Raw genomic sequence first — 17,329 nt, 5'->3', positions numbered from 1 at the left:
CTATAGAGAGGAGGAAATGCAGAGAACGTGGATGCCAGGCGACGGCAAGTGGAAATAGATATGGGCAGAGCTGGATGTGGACCCAGCATATGTCACTTGTGAGTTTCCAGGAACTCGGAGCAGGGCAGGCACACAGAAGACAGAACCAGTTGCCTAGGGAAAATTTTAGAGCTCTTTTTCATATCTGTTTATTCTTTAGATACATCAGACCCCTCTAAGAAAGGCCCTTTCTGGGGACAGTGCTGTGGCATGGCAGGTAGAGCACGCCGCCTGCAGTGCCGGCATCCCATATGGGCGTCAGTTCGAGTCCTGGCTGCTCCTCTTCTGATCCAGCTCTCTGCTGTGACCTGGAAAAGCAGTAGAAGATGGCCCAAGTCCTTGGGCCCCTGCACCCACGTGAGAGACCCAGAGGAGGCTCCTGGCTCCTGGCTTCAGATTGGCCTAGCTCTGGTGATTGTGGCCAGCTGGGGAGTGAACCAGTAGATGGAAGACCTCTCTCTCTGTCTCTCCTTCTCTCTCTGTGTAACTGACTTTCAAATAAATAAATCTTAAAAAAAAAAAAAAGGGCCCCTTCTGCACCAACATTCTAGCATATGTGTGCCTCAGAGCCACTGGGTTCCTGGCTTCCTAGGTATTCTAAGGGAATTCTGTGAAGTTAGCAACTGGACTGTTGAATCTCTCCCGGGCCCTCCCCCACTTCTCCCACACAAGTTCTGCTTTTCTTTGTTGTACAGAATAGGAATGTGAGAAATGTTTTTAAAAGATTTCTTCTTTTCCTTCTTTGAAAAGCAGAGTGACAGAAAAAGAAGGAGAGACAGAGAGAGAAGGGGAGAGATCTTCCATCTGCTGATTCACTCCCCCAAATGGCCGCAACGGCCAGGGCTGCACCAGGCTAAAGCCACGAACCAGGAATTCCATCTGGGTCTCTCACATGAGTGGCAAATGGCCAAGCACTTGGGCCACCACCTGCTGCCTTTCCAGGCACATTAGTAGGAAGCCGAATCAGAAGCAGAGCAGCCAAGACTCATGGAATGCTGGCATCGCGAGCAGCAGCTTAGCCTGCTGTGCTGACAGCCCCCCACCCCACCCTGTGACTATAAGATAAGTTAAGTTAACTATAAGATATAAGACTATAAGATAAGATAAGATAATGACAGCTAAGAAAAGTTAGAAAACCCTAAGTTACAGAATACTTAAAACCAAAACTTCCAAGATCACATGACAGGTAGCTATTAAATTTATTTCTTCTGAGTTCAAAACAAAGCAACACTGTAAATAATCATTGCTGGGACCTGAGTAGGGAAATAGAAATAATGCAAAAGTTGGAATCAGGGGATCTGAACCAGCTGTTTTTTTTTTTTTTTTAAGATCTATTCATTTATATGAAAGGCAGAGTTAAAGAGAGAGAGAGAAAGTGAGATCTTCTATCTGCTGGTTCACTCTCCAAATGACCACAATGGCTGGAACTGAGCTGATCTGAAGCCAGCAGCCAAGAGCTTCTTCTGGGTCTCCCACTTGCACTTGTGCCATCCTCTGCTGCTTTCCCAGGCCATTAGCAGGGAGCTGGATCGGAAGTGGAGCAGCCAGGTCTTGAACCAGCACCCACATGGGATGCCGGGGCAGCAGGCAGTGGCTTTACCTGCCACTATACCACGCAGAACTAGCTTCTGCCAGAATCTGTGCTCTCGCAGTGGTGAGATCACCCAGCCTGGTATCATGTTACCCATATCCTAATGTTTCACTTTCATGCTGATACACAGAGCTGAGGGTGGGCTGCCTACATGTGCCCTCAGTCAACTAGGGTGTTGTGATGTGTCCCACCAGACCTTGTTGAAGTTTACTTATCAGTGTGACAGTACTGAGAGGTGGTAAGGCCTTAAGAAGTATGTGGGTCATGGAGATTCCACCCCATGGAGGGAATAATGCAGTTCCCGTGAGTGTGCATTAGTTATCACAAGAGTCGGTCATAAAGCTTCCGGTGTCCGTGGCCCTAGCCATGGGCCAAAGCAGCGCTGAGACCTCATCAGAAGCCAAGCAGCAGCCACCTAACCTTGGGCTTCCAGTCACCGGAACGGTGAGCTAATCCTCTTTTCTTTATAAATTGCCCAGTCTCAGCTGTCCTGTTACAGTAAGAGAAAAGTGGACCAAGATTTAGGGACTAGGTAGGGGCCTGTTTTTTGTTTTCATTCTGTTTTGATTACATAACTTACCTCTTAATTCTCATGGAGCTCATTTTAGATAATTGGTAAGACAGTCAAAAGCATTTTTAATTCCTTCAGACTGAGATCCAAGAGATTGTCTATAATACTAAAAATAATAGCATTGGGAAGACATTAGGGCTCATCTGGTTCAGCTGCCTCTTGGAACACCTGCATCTCCTGTCTGTGTGCAGTTTGAGTTCTAGCTGCTCCACTTCTGATGCAGGTCCCTGTTAATGCACCTGGGAAGGCAGTGGATGATGTCCCAAAATCGTGGGTTCCTGCCACTCATGTGGGACACCCAGCTGAAGTTCCTGGCTCCTGACTTCAGTCTGACCTAGCCCCAGCTGCTGTGGTCATTTAGGGAGAGAACCAATGGATGGAAAATCTCTCTCTCTCTCTCTCTCTCTCTCTTTCTTTGTCTCTCCCTCTCTCTCTGTCACTCTTTCAAATAAATAAATGAATGAAGAAATCTTTCTGAAATAATAACAGAAAAAAATTATAAAATTCATGGGCAATAATTATTGTATTAAAAAGTTAAAATGATATTTATAAAAAGCTCATAATACCATAGAAAATGTAAGTAGTAAAATTAATTGAAAATATCACTGCACAAAGTTTTTATGAGATTATGGTCATCCCTCTGAATAAAAGAAAAACTATCCCTAGGAAACATAGTGGGAAGAAATAAATAAAATTTTTATTAGTATTTAGCTGACTCAAATTTTAGTTTTTGGCTCACAAAACTATGAGTGATTCCCGCCCCCTTCTAGTTGTGGTCCTGCAAAGTTTTTCCATGAACCTCTCTTACAATGTAAAAAAAATTAATAAAATGAAGTAATTGTATGAGTTTCCTAGGGGTACTATTAAAACCAGGTACCACAAACTAGGTGTTTTAAGACATCAGAACTTTATTGTGTCATAGTCCTGGAGATCTGGGCACCTGAGATGACAGCGTAGACACCTGTAGGGGAGGATGCACCCCTGCCTCTTAGCCTCTGGTGATGAGCAGCATCTCTACCACTCCTGGGCTTGCAGCTGCATCACTGCCTCTGTCATCATGGGCGCTTCCTCCTGTGCTGGCTTCTCAGGAGGACACCAATCGTGTCATTGCATGAAGGGCCCATCCTACTTCAGAATGACAAATGACATCTGCAAATTCCCTGTATTCAAATAAAGTGGCATTCTGAGGTCCTGAAGGTAAGGATTCCAACAGGGGTGGGGAAGACACAATCAACCCATTACAGGTTGAAGACCATTATTCTCTCTTATCCCAGTATAGTGGTTTCCACACTTTGGCATGTGGGTGGTGCAGGATAGTGGAAGTCTTAGTGGCTTTTGCTAAGATTCCCTCACCTTCTTTGTTGATATGTCTCCTGTTCTCTAATGTACAGGAGTGTTTATGAGGTTCATACTAAGTTTTGCACTGTGTTAATCAAAGCAAAAACAGTCCATAGCACAGTGTTAACCTATCAAGATGAAACATCTCACAAAACTCTCTTCTAACCATGAACTATGAGTTACTTTCATTTACAGTGTAATGTTCAAATATCCTGACTCCTTAACAAGTAGCTATAGCTTTCAAATCACTGTAAAGTGTATCTTTAAAGTTAAATTGTAAAAACATTTCTTAGATATTTTTACAAACATAAGATAATTGCAGGGAAGACTAATAGAGAAAAAAGAAGAAGACAATTAAGGTAGAAATAGATCTAAACAGAAGTTAAGTTTGCCAAAAGGAATATTTTTCCAGCATTGAATAATTTCCAGTGTAGATGGATATTTGTGAATTAGTTAATGTTTTAAAATAGCATCTCTACTGGCTTTGAACTATTTTTTGTGACTTTTCCCCACTGCAGTGCTACAAGTAGTTTCTTCATCTACGCTGAGATTTAAGCTTGTTTATTTAATTTTTTGGAAGAAAGATGTCTCTTGCTAAGTTTGACAGAATTGCCTGACATAAGAAAATAAATAGAGAACTACAGTGAGGTCCAGACAAAAATAAATACAACTTTCCTCATATTCCCTGACAATGATTAAATTGTGGCCACATGCCTTTGCAAGTAAAAATACTTATTTCTCTTGTTACATGCATATGTGAAATAAATATGTTAATGAGAACGTCAATGACATCTTCAAGTGGGCATGCAGTTACTCCCTTTTATTTCCATTCTCTTGTTGGGAGCACTTTGTTCTGTGTCCAGAAGCTAAGGAAATTAAATGCAAAGCTACCCAGTACAATGAAGCTTTACTACGTGCACATCAGGAAATTAAAATTTGCTGTTCTCCCAGCAGCTGATACTGGCTACTCTGAACATTGCATGTCAGAAAAGTTAAAATGGGGCGGTGTGTCCCTCTGCTGGGTCTTAGTCCACCCATACAAGGATGGACTGGGTCCGAGGAAAGGTGAGCGCGCAGCTCGTCCGTTCCCCAGCCTCCCGATCCCGGAGACAATCAGACGCAGCGGGGAGCCAAGTCTAGCAAGGACTCATTTACTTCCTGAGAAACAGAACCTTTTATAGCACAAAACTGCAGAGTCATTGGGGCAGGGCTAAGGACCAACCAATCACTTAAAAATTCACCTTACGGGGGGCTTTCTATAGGACTAGCCCTATGTCTATACACTTGTTACTAGTTTTGTTACCTCCACTGATGTTGCGCAGCCAATCAGTTTTAGTGGTAAACAACTTTGGATTCCGCCCACCTTACTTACCCTGGGGTCCATCATGTAACTAATTTCCCCACATATTCCCCCTTTTTTGTTTTAGCACGCGGTCCCTGTCTTAGGTTGCCCCTGGCCGTCCTTGCCCTTACCCGTCATTGGTAACCCAGGCAGCTTGGCCATGAGCCCTGTCTTAGGTTGGTGCAGGACGCTGGGTGCTTTACCTGTCTTGGGGTGTCGCGTGACTTGTTATTATGGGAGCGTGGTGAGCTTTCTCCACCGCCTGTCTTAGGTTGTTCCGGTCCATCCGGAATCTTACCCGTCGTTGGCAATGTGGAGAGCACCGGGGACACTTCTCCAGTTCAGGGGATCATAGCCCTCTGTGGCTAGCAGCCTCTGGTGATGAACCTCAACCTGTCTTACCCTTGTTGCCTCTATGCGCTGTTGTATAAACTGTACAAGCCTATTTGTTATGCATGGGCCAATAGCAAGGATTAAAAGCAGGGCAAGAAGCAGTCCAAGAAGAGGGAGGAGGTAGGGCAAGAGTCCATTAAGGCCCGTCCAAAGGGGGCTTTCTTGGAGTCCTCTTCGTCTTTTTCAGGTCCTCCTGAAGTGTTTTGATGATCACGTTTGGGTCATCAAATCCCCCGTCACTGGGCTGGGCACTTCAGGATCACAGCGAAGAGTAGCATCATCACCTCCTCTGGATCTCTGTCCATTTCTGGAAGAGGAAAGACAAGGGGATCTCCCTCAGGGGCAAACCGCTCCCTGGGTGGGTTGTTACTTGCATCGGGCATAGGCCTGATATTTCTGGCCGGTATTCAAATTGGAGTCAACTCCCCTATGGGGAACACACAGCCAAATCCTCTTCCCAACTGAATCAGTGGGTCAGGCCCTCTCCAGAGTCGGGTGAGAGGGTCTCTCCATCTAACGAGCATCTGAGGTTTAGCGGTTAAATGTCCCCAATGTTTTTGGAACCTTGACTCCCTTGACCCTTTCGAAAAATCTAAAATATTGATAGTAAACAAGGCCTTATGTAACTGTAGATGGGGGGTAGCCACTCCCCCTTTTTGTTTTAATAACTGTTTTTTGAGGCATTGATTTTTTTTTTTTTTTTTTTCCACCATAGCCTGTTCCTGTGGGTTGTGAGGAATTTTAGTAGAGTGCTGAATCGTTTTACATCTTGGCAGCACTTTTAAACATCCCAATTGGTTATTATCTCTGTAATATGAGAGATATATCTTTTGATATCTCCAGGGGCCCTTTTGAAGATACCAAAAGTTTAGAGAATTTAGAACTTTGATTTTTAGAAAGTTTGTTAAAGGTGCCAAGAGAACTTAGAGTATCTGGTTAGAATAGAATTCCTGAAATGATAACCCTTTATTAGACAGGATGATCTTAACAATTTTAGACCAGATCTAATCATAAAGGTATTTAGCAATGCTTTTCATCAATTTGAACTTAACAGAGACAGTAGAGTACACAATAGATTACCTTGACAGAACATGAATTTTATGTTTTTTTGTTATTGAATAAACCAGAAATAAACACCTTGAACATAAGAGTTAGTACACAAAATCCTCACATAACTTAGAACTATTTAACAGAGCTAAAAAGGACCTAACTTTAGAAATGGCAGAGTAACCCATTAAGCAGACACTGTTAAAATAGACGTTACAGTTTTTGCGAAAACAGATTCGAAGATTTACGACTTAGACCATTTCCAGATATTTACTAACATTAGTGCACATTTTTTACTTCAACTTTAGGTCAATGTAATTCTGGCATTAGCATGTAACTTAAAGAAAACTCTGTAAACAATTTTAAAGTTGTAAACCTTTTAAAACCTTTCATGACTTGCTCACACCTTCTGAAACTTTATACCTGTAGTTACTTTTACATAGTCTTGAATTGTCATGTATGGACAATCTATGAGAACACATGCTAACAAACTCAAAAAGTCTCTCTTATTAGACACTGAGTTATTAATGAATACCACACCATTAACTCCTCCTGGACAGCAAACATGGACACTAGTACATGTTTACAACTTTGAAAAGATCTTCATCGTTAAGAGAAACAAATTTAAAGCATAAATCCGAGCAAGTGAGCTACCAAGCAAACCGAAGGGCTTTGGCATTAACTTAATTCTCTGAACCAATCTGTATTGGCTTACTTTAGTTAACAATATAAGGGCTTGTATACACAGAATTTACTCATTTTTGTAAGGCCACTCTAGCTGGAAAGCAAGAACATGAATACAGTACAGGTCTGACATTATTCACAACATTTTAATATACTTTGCATAATTTGAATTGACTTAAACAGTTGTTACTTTAACAAATTTAGAGCCCCATCCTTTGAGAGTTCCAGGGATCCTACTGGAAGTCCCAAAGTTGTTAGACTCCATTTGAGAATTTTCTAGGAATTTTGTTGGAACATGAGAGTTACCGCTTTTGCCCACTCTGCACAGGACCACAGCAGTCGGGGACAGGGCCTCGGCTCGGGATCTCCTGGATCCTTGTTCTTTCTGCCTTCCCAGCTTCTCTTGTCTGTCCTATAAGAAGCAGCCCAGAGACCACAGTCAGCCCTCTGTATCCCCAGGCCCATCTGCAGGCTCTACCAGCCATGGGTTGAAGATGTTGGGGTGGGGAGGGGGAGTGGTATCTGTACCAAACATGTATAGATTTTCTTGTCATTATTTCCTTAACAATCCAGGATAGTATTATGTCCATCGCATGCACATTACAGTAGGTATTCTACATGAGCTAGAGACGACCTAAAGTGCACAGGCGGATGTGTGTGGGTTGTGTGCAGATGCTATGCCAGTTTATGTGTGGGACTTGAGACTCCTTGGGTTGGACTCCTTGGGGGTCCTGGCATGCCCAGAGGGTACAGGGGGAAACTAGAAATGGGTCTGTGCAGCATTGAGTGGTCAGCAGCAGGATGCCGTGGCACAGTTCCTGGTTTGCAGAGGGTTTTCCTGCCCACTGTGCCCTCTGACTCTCATCCCCGCCCTGGGCTGATGCAGCGTTCGGGAGAGACAGAAGCTCAGATTTAGGGGAGGTGAGTTGACTCAAGATCACCACACCCTGTGCACAGAAGCTCAGAGCAGATTCCACTGTCCTGCACCAGGCTGCCTCTCCTCAAGCAAAGGGCCTCTCTGTCAAAGCGTCTCCCACTGAACAAGTGAACATACTCTGCATTATATTAAGGAAACCCTTGAACTTGCTCGACAAGTAATTATCGTTATTTTTCAGCATTTGCTGAATTCCAGCCACATAATAGATGCTGTCCTATACACAGATGGTCCCAAGCTTTCGGGCTTGCAATCTTGAGAAACCTACAGGCCTGGCAAATGCGAGCAATGAGGGGAATGCACTTAGTTGAGAGGGGTCTGGAAAAGGGCACTCGTGGTAATTACATGTCTGGTTCCACATTCTTGACAACTGTTTAGAGCCGTGACTGACTGTGCGCACACAATGCCCAGTTTGTTGGTTAGAACAAAGGCAAGCAAGACCCAACCACAAGCAAGATTCTGTGCGCCATTTTGTAATGCTGAAGCAAGACAGGCTGGGATCACTGTGTGGGATGCGTGATTCTGTTCACTAAAACAGAGAAAAATGAAACCTTCAGATTTTCTGTTCATTTCAGATGTATCTGATGTATGGGCACTTATTAAACATTACCAAATACATCCTTTTTTTTTTTTTTTTTTTCACAGAAGAAGCCAGGCAGAGATAAATTCATACAAGCAGTTACAGTCATAGTATCTGAGGCCCCTTGCTGCTGTTTGAGAGGTAAGCGCCTGGGAAAGGAGAAACCCTGAGACTGGAGGAACATGAAATGATGCTCAGCACAGGGGCTACAACATTTTATTTTTTTAATTTGAATACAATAAAACATATCATTGAGGCTGGTATTACAGCGCCGCGCAGCCAGCGAAGCCACTGCCTGGGGCTCACACATCCCGTATCGGAGTGCCTGGATCAAGTCCTAGCTACTCTACTTCCAATCCAGCTTCCTTCTGCTGTGCTTGGGAAGGCAGCAGAGGATGGCCCAAGTCCTTAGGCTCCTGCCACCCACGTAGGAGACAAGGATGGAGTTCCCAGTTCCTGGCTTTGGCCTGGCCTACCCCTGGCTGTTGGGACCCTTTGAGGAGTGAACCACCCAATGGAAGATCTCTGTGTGTGTGTCTCTCCCTCTCTGCACATCATTCTGCTTTTCAAGAAAATAAATAAATCTTGATTTAAAAAAATGTATAATTAACTTAAAAATATATTTTGTTGTGGTGTTCCTGCATAGATGCTCCAGAATTAGCATACAGTCAGCAAAAGCAAATTTGTTATCCTGATTTTCGAATTTTACATTGAGCTAGAACTCTGAAACTTTCTTTCATTTTCTATGCAGGTGCTTCAATAGTATGTGAAAAATGGAATTAAACATTTATTTTGGGGTAGACGATTGACGCAGCAGTTAAAACATCACTTGGGATACCTGATTCCATATTGGAGTGCCTGACTCAGGTCCTGGCTCCTCCTCTTCCATTCTAGCTTCCTGCTGATGTGTATCTGGGTCTCTGCCATCCATGTGAGAGACACGTACTGAGTTCTGGGCTTCTGGCTTCAGCCTGGCGCAGCCTCAGCTGTCACAGGCCCTCAGGCAGTTGGGGAGTGAACCAGTGGTTGGAAGATCTATTTCTCTGTGTGTGTGTGGTGTGTATGTATGTGTGGCAAATAAATTGAAAATAAATACATAAAATTTCAAGAAAACTTTGGAAATTTATTATAGTGCAAAAAATATTTGAAATCTATTCAAATAAAGGGCCTTCAAAAATTTGTGAAAATGCATATTATGAAAATTGTATGATTATCAAATTAATTTTCCTTGAAAATTAATTTATTTTTAATTTCCATTTTAAATTTCCATTTTCCACAAACTTTTTGAAGTTCCCTAGAATATCTTTATGACAACACTACAGATAGAGCATTACTGCAGTGGTATGCTAACTTGCTCTAAACTTTGCAATAATCAAACCATTCAGTTAGCCAATTACTACTAACAATCTGGCTAATGGAAAACACAGCCATATACAAATGTAAAAGTTTTTTTTTTTTTTTTGATAGGCAGAGTGGATAGTGAGAGAGAGAGATAGAGAGAAAGGTCTTCCTTTTTGTCGTTGGTTCATCCTCCAATGGCCGCTGCGGCCGGTGCACCACGCTGATCCGAAGCCAGGAGCCAGGTGCTTCTCCTGGTCTCCCATGGGGTGCAGGGCCCAAGCACTTGGGCCATCCTCCACTGCCTTCCCAGGCCATAGCAGAGAGCTGGCCTGGAAGAGGGGCAACCGGGATAGAATCCGGCGCCCCAACCGGGACTAGAACCCGGTGTGCCGGCGCCACAAGGCGGAGGATTAGCCTGTTAAGCCACGGCACCAGCCCAAATGTAAAAATTCATCATGGTGTACACTTATGGTTAGCACATGTACAGTTCTAAGTGTTTGATATGAATCAATGTGGGAAAATCTAAAGAATCCGGACTTAAAGAAAGGGTAGATTTGAGTTCTCTAGTCTGAGCTCACCAAACTAATTTATCTGAAAATGAAAATTTAACCTTGAAAAAAGAAAACACACTAAGAAGCATCTAACCCTTTTTCATTACAGGGGAAAATAAGCTTCAAAGAGGTAAAGCAAATTGTCCAAATGTTACAATAAGACCTGTTTTCTTTCTTTTTTAAGATTTATTGATTGATTTGAGAAGCAGAGTTAGAGAGAGAGGCAGAGAGAGAGGTCTTGCATCCACTGGTTCACTCCCCAAGTGGCTGCAACTGCCAGAGCTGAGCCAATCCAGAGCCAGGAGCTTCTTCTAGGTCTCCCTTGTGCGTGCAGGTACCAGGCACTTGGGCCATCCTCTACTGCTTTCCCAGGCCACCAGCAGGGAGTTGTATCAGAAGTGGAGCAGGCAGGACTCGAGCTGGTGCCAGCGCCACAGGCAGAGGCTTAACCCACTACACCACAGCTCCAGCCCCAAGACTTGTTTTCAATTCAGATCTGATTCAAAACAAATTGCATGTGCACAAATTTGCTTCCAGATTCCTGTTTGAGTCTTAGTTTTTTGACCAATAAAAGGAGATTTGAGGTCTTATTGACAAATATATATATATATATATATATATATTTTTTTTTTTTGGTTTGGGTTTTGTTTTTTTTTTTAATTAAACTTTTATTTAATGAATAAAAATATTTAACATGAGTTAATGGCAAGACTTGGGAAGACTTGAAAGCTGAACCTCCAGTTTACAAGAATTACAGGGGACAAAAGAACAACTTAAATGACAACTTGAGTAAGTAATCAGATAAATTTAGAATGTAGGATTTTCTGCAAGGAACCTGGGCTCTCCAAAGTCAACTGTTTTTTTAAAAAAGAAAAAAAAAAAAAAGCAGAGGGAAGTAGGGTGCGTAGGAGTGCAGTGGGTTAAGCTGGGGCTTAGAATGCCTGTATCCCATACTGGAGTGCCTGGTTCAAGTCTTGAATCCCGGCTACTCCACTTCTGATCCAGATTCTTCCTGCAGGTGATATCCTACATCCCTGGGCTTCTGGCACCACATGGGAGAAATGGCTGGAGTTCCTGGCTCCCAGCTTCAGCCTGGCCCAGTCTCAGCTGTCGCAGGCATTTGGGGAGTGAACCAGCATATAGAAGATCTCTCTCTCTCTCTGCCTCTCTTTCCTCTCTCTCATTCTGCCTTCCAAATAAATAATACTTTCTAATAAAATAAAATTAAATTTTGAATAACATTCTAGATAAGAAGAGACTAAAGAGAGAAAACTAAATGGAGTTTGTGAACCTTGATTGTATCCTATTTCTAATAGTACAGCTGTCAAAGCCACTGTTGGGACAAATGGAAATGAAAACATAGCACTTTGGGTGATGTTACAGAGCCACTGTTGCAGCACTTCTGTGAAATATTAGTGTTGTGGTTGTAAGGGAGAATGCCCTCATTCTTAAGATATGCAGGCTAAAGGATTTAGAGGTATATAACCATGATGTGTGCAATTTCCAAATGGTTCAGCCAGAACCATATATAAGGAGAGAGAGAGAGAAAGCAGATTGTACAGTATATATCATAACATTCTTTCAGTTTTTCTGTATGCTTAAAATTCTTCCTGAGAGAATGTTGGGTACCATCAAGGAGGTTAGATGTAGTTTAATTTAATCAAGTAGCGTCACCATTCTTTCTGCCAGGTATTTTTTAGCATTATCATCTCTAATGATTTTTGAGATCTCGTCCAGCTGTGCTGCTGACACAAGTAACTATTAGTAGTAACTCACTACAATGAATGTCAAGCAAAAGCATGATGAGAATCTAACATCAGGGACCTGAGAGTGGAGACAGGCTTCAGCCCCATCAGTAGCAAAAAAGACTGGTCCAAACAAATGCACCGTGCCTGCCCCATCCTCTTTCTCATGTCAGCCTCTCCCTCTCTCTCTTTTTCTCTCTTTAAAAGAGAAATAATTTTATTTGATTATACTTTTAAAACTTTTAATTTTTTTAATTCAGAGAGAAATACAAGCGTAGACACAGTCTGTGTGCTTGGAAATTTAAACCCTTACCATGGGTAGGACTAACAGAATCCATGCTGGACAATTTGACTTGGGAATAGACCCTGGGTGTTGGTGAGCAGCAAAGCAAGTTGGCAGTAGGGTGGCTCATTTCATGAAGAGCATCACGTGGCTTAGGAGGGGAAGAGTGGGGGTCATAACGGGATTTTCCTGGCATGTTTGCTGCATGCAGAATTGTAGACAAGACCCCAAAGCGGAGGATCAAGGCACATTGTGAGATCAGAGAGCCTCTGATAGACTCCATCAGTTGGGGAACCCATCTCCTGGCAGTGCTGACCCACCTTCTCCTAAGCTGACTCCAGTGGAAACAGGTAAACATGTTTATAGACAATGGCTGCCTTTTTGTTCGTTTCTGTGGGTTGTGTCAGTGTGGAGAAGGGGAAGGGAATCTTTCTCTTCCTAAAGTCAGAGAGGAGAAGCACTCCAGGAAACCTGCATGTAATATTGGGGTACCTACAGGAAAGAGGCAGGGACAATACGTTCTGTTCTGTTGGACATTGCTTTGCTTACCCGGTGGCCGTAGTGATCTGACCCTGTACACCTGAGTAGTGGAAAAGATGGGACAGTGGTGGGGCCTAGAAGGAGGTGATAGCAGAGAAGCTGTCACAGTTTGAATGTGTTCCCCAGACCCCAAAGATGGGATGTTTGGGAAGTGATCCATCCGTTTGTGGATTGAGGGCTCATGGATTATTGCAGGAGTTTTGCTACAAAAAGTGACTTCTTTCTGGCAAGTTTACTTTGTCCCGTCTTGTGATGCCTTCCATCATGTTATGGTGAAGCAGGAAGGCCCTCACCAGAAGCCAAGCAGATGTTGGCTCCACGCTCTTGGACTTCCCCGCCTGCAGAACCACTAGCTAAGACTCTATTCTACTTGATTGACCCAGCCTGTGGTGTTCTGTGATAGCAGCAGAAAATGGATTAAGCCAGCAGCCGTGACTTACATCATTCGACATGGCAAGGAAATAGGTCTGTCCCCATGGACATTCAAGAAGCCACCTGGCATTTAGCTGCCCTGCCTGTTTGTCAAAGGAGGAGGCTATCTGAAAACAGGGGACCGTGAGGATCCGCTAGCTATTGGTGGGAACAGATGAAGTTAGAAGAGGTGACAGAGTTTGAACTGAAATTGAATTTCACAAGGAAGATATGGAGATTCTTGCTGAATAGAGGATACCCCCAAGTCCAGTTGCTTTTCACACTGAAGCAGCAGATATTTCATGCATCTTTGGCTCCAGTCAGCACACTTTTCTTCCACAAATAATTAAACAAGACAAAACTCATCAAATAAGTTGTCTATAATTATATCCTCTGAATGTTTCACCAAATTTGAATGCTAGAAAATCATAGGCTTTCTCAGCACCATTAATGCAAATGGATTTTTCCAACATCAGTATCGTTACAAAAAAATGTTAGCTTGGTTAACCTAATTGAACATAAATGAGAATATCTCTGTATTTTAAGAAAAAATAGCTTACTTTGGTAGAATACTGCAATTACTTTGGGTATAGTTATACCATATATTTCAGTTCTTAACAATCAGAATATTACTTTTTAACCACAAAAATTGTATCAGAAATAATTTTATCTTCAACATTGAAATTTTAACCTGATTTTATAGTAGCATTAACAATGTCAAATATTTCACTTTTAACATAATGAAGTTCCAAAAACTGTATTTTAACTTCATGACTTGCTGGAGAAAAAAATCATTACTAGAATCAACTTATTTCCTGTTTGAAGCCATATTTTCAAATGTAGACTGGCATATTTAAAAGTCCTTGCAGATTTTTCTATTAATGGAGCCAGTATGTACACAGTTATCTATCTACTTTATGCTCAGAAAATAAATTTAGAACAGTGACTTGATCTAAGTGAAAACTCATGTTTCTCATGCTTGCTTTAGTGTACTAGTGAAAAATGTTCTTGCCGGCGCCATGGCTCACTTGGTTAATCCTCCACCTGCGGCGCCGGCATCCCATATAGGCGTTGGGTTCCAGTCCTGGTTGTTCCTCTTCCAGTCCAGCTCTCTGCTGTGGCCCGGGAAGGCAGTGGAGGATGGCCCTAGTCCTTGGGCCCTGTACCCGCATGGGAGGCCAGGAGGAAGCACCTGGCTCCTGGCTTCGGATCGGCGCAGCGCTGGCCATAGCGGCCATTTGGGGAGTAACCAGTGGAAGGAAGACCTTTCTCTCTGTCTCTCTCTCTCTCACACACACAGTCTGTGACTCAACCTGTCAAAAAAAAAAAAGAAAACTGTTCTTGTAGGGCATGCTGATCTTAAAATACCTACTATTTTCAAGTGGATGTTGATGCTTCCTCTGTGGACATGCATCTTTGGTCTTTGGTCCTTTTTTTTTTTTTTTTGACAGGCAGAATGGACAGTGAGAGAGAGAGACAGAGAGAAAGGTCTTCCTTTGCCGTTGGTTCACCCTCCAATGGCTGCCGTGGCCGGTGTGCTGCGGCCGGCGCACCGTGCTGATCCGATGGCAGGAGCCAGGTGCTTCTCCTGGTCTCCCATGAGGTGCAGGGCCCAAGTACTTGGGCCATCCTCCACTGCACTCCTAGGCCACAGCAGAGAGCTGGCCTGGAAGAGGGGCAACCGGGACAGAATCCGGGCCACAACCAGGACTAGAACCCGGTGTGCCGGCACCGCAATGCGGAGGATTAGCCTGTTGAGCCGCGGCGCCAGCTTCATCTTTGGTCTTTTGATCAGTGAAATCGCTAATATCCTCATGGCGGTTGGTAGATGGCAACACATATTTGGAAGGTTTAAGTTTCACCATCTATGCTTATGAAAAAATGGAAGTTTGATACTTAGGTTTTTCATTAAACAACCACTTTTTCTTGGGGCTGGGGTTGTGGCACAGTGGGATAGACTGCTACTCGTGATGCCTGCATCCCATAATCTGAGCACTGGTTTGAGTCCACACCTCTCCACTTCTGATCTAGTCCCCTGGTAATGCTCTTAGGAAAGCAATGGAAGATGGCCCAAGCATCCATGAGGGAGACGAGGTTGGAGTTCCTGGATCCTACCTTCAGCTTGGCCCAGGACTAGCTATTGTGGTTGTTTGGAGACTAAACCAGCAAATGGGAATCTCTTTCTCACTCTGTCTCCTCTCTGTGTCACATGTGCCTTTCAAATAAATAAATAAATAAATCTTTTTTAAAAAATGAAATTTCACTTTTGTCAATTCCATTGCTCCAAAATCAATATAAATGTGCACTGCATTTCTCAAAATACCACATATTCTCAAAATCTTCACATATGTCTATCTCCACATATTTGTATCCTTACATAGACTTATGTATATAATTATATAATAAATCATAAGTCTTCTGTTACAAGACTGTTGACTGTTTTTAAAAGAGATTTATTTATTTATTTGGAAAGAGTTAGAGAGAAGATGAGATAGAGAGAGAGAGAGAGAGGTCATCTATCTGCTGGTTTACTCCCCAGATGGCTATAACAGCTGGGGCCATGCCACACTGAAGACAGGATCCAGGAGCTTCTTCTAGTATCTCATTTAGGTAACAGGTACCCAAGTCCTCAGGTCATCTTCCTCTATGTTTCCCAGGCACATTAGCAGGGAGCTGGATCAGAAGTGGAGCAACTGGGCCATGAACCACTGCCCATAGGGATGCCAGCATTGTAGGCAGTGGCTTTACCTGCTATGCCACAATGCTGGCCCCTTGTTCAGACTATTTTCTAAACTCTCTTTGGAGTTTATCTCCTGTACTTACAAGTATTTTACATACATCTATCATATAATTTCACATATTTTACATTGACCCTGATGATTACATCTCAAAGGTCATGGTTGGCCACAGCAAAACTGGCCAGGACACAAAGTGACTGGCAAGGGCAAAATTATCGAACATTTCTCCCAGTGTCGCCAAGACCAGAAGAAAGACGTGATATCCAGCCATCTCTTCTCTGAGCACTCTGTGCTGTCAGCAAGTGCCTGCACACTGTCCCTGAAAGGAGGTGTTAACTACAGTGCATTAGAAGTTTAAGATTTAAGGGGAAAGCTCCATTCACCATACATGGTCTTCACACCCTTTCAGCAAAAGCTGGAAGTACAAGGTGGAGTTATACCAAACCCAGCCTGGCTTAATAACAATATTTACTTAAAAAAAAAAAAAAAAAAACCAAGGGCAGCATTGTGGTATAGTGGGTTAAGCTGCTGCTTATGATCGGAGTGTGGGTTCCAGTCCCAGATACTCCACTTCAGATCCAGCTCCCTGCTAATGCCCCTGGAAGGTAGCAGATGATGAGCCAAGTATGTGGCCCTCTGCCATTTATATGGGAGACCTGGGTTGAGTACCTGGCTCCTGGTTTCAACCTGGCTTATACCTGACTGTTGCAGCCACCTGGGGAATAAAACAACAGATGGAAGATCTCTCTGTCTATCCCTCTCTCTCTGTTGTTGTACCTTTCAAATAAATAAATGAATCTTTTTTTTTTTTAAAGATAAACTAGACTTTATGTCAGGGCAACTGACATGACCTGGAGTTGTCTTGGGCAAATTTGAAGGCACATTTACATCTTAGAACACAGAGGTGAAGATAGGAAAGTTTTTACTTGAGTTGAAGAAGGAAATTTCAAAGTGAACAGGGTAGGCGTAAATACCAAAGTGGATTGATTAAAAACCCCAGAGAAACAGGCAAGATGTGGGATCTGGACATAGTGGTAAGAAATTTGTCACCCAGTGTAAGGCAGACCTAATAGTTGGAGGGGATTTTCTGAAACCATTAACTGTGGCCAGTGAGTACGTACCGTGCGGTAGGTTGATTCCTTCAGTGTCAGTGGATCCTCCCAGCCACCAATGGGCACAGTTGGGTTATCTGCTTCCCAGA

Source organism: Lepus europaeus, chromosome 13 (genome assembly GCF_033115175.1).
Source record: "Lepus europaeus isolate LE1 chromosome 13, mLepTim1.pri, whole genome shotgun sequence".
Taxonomy (NCBI): Eukaryota; Metazoa; Chordata; class Mammalia; order Lagomorpha; family Leporidae; genus Lepus; species Lepus europaeus.
This window is presented reverse-complemented; position numbering follows the sequence as displayed.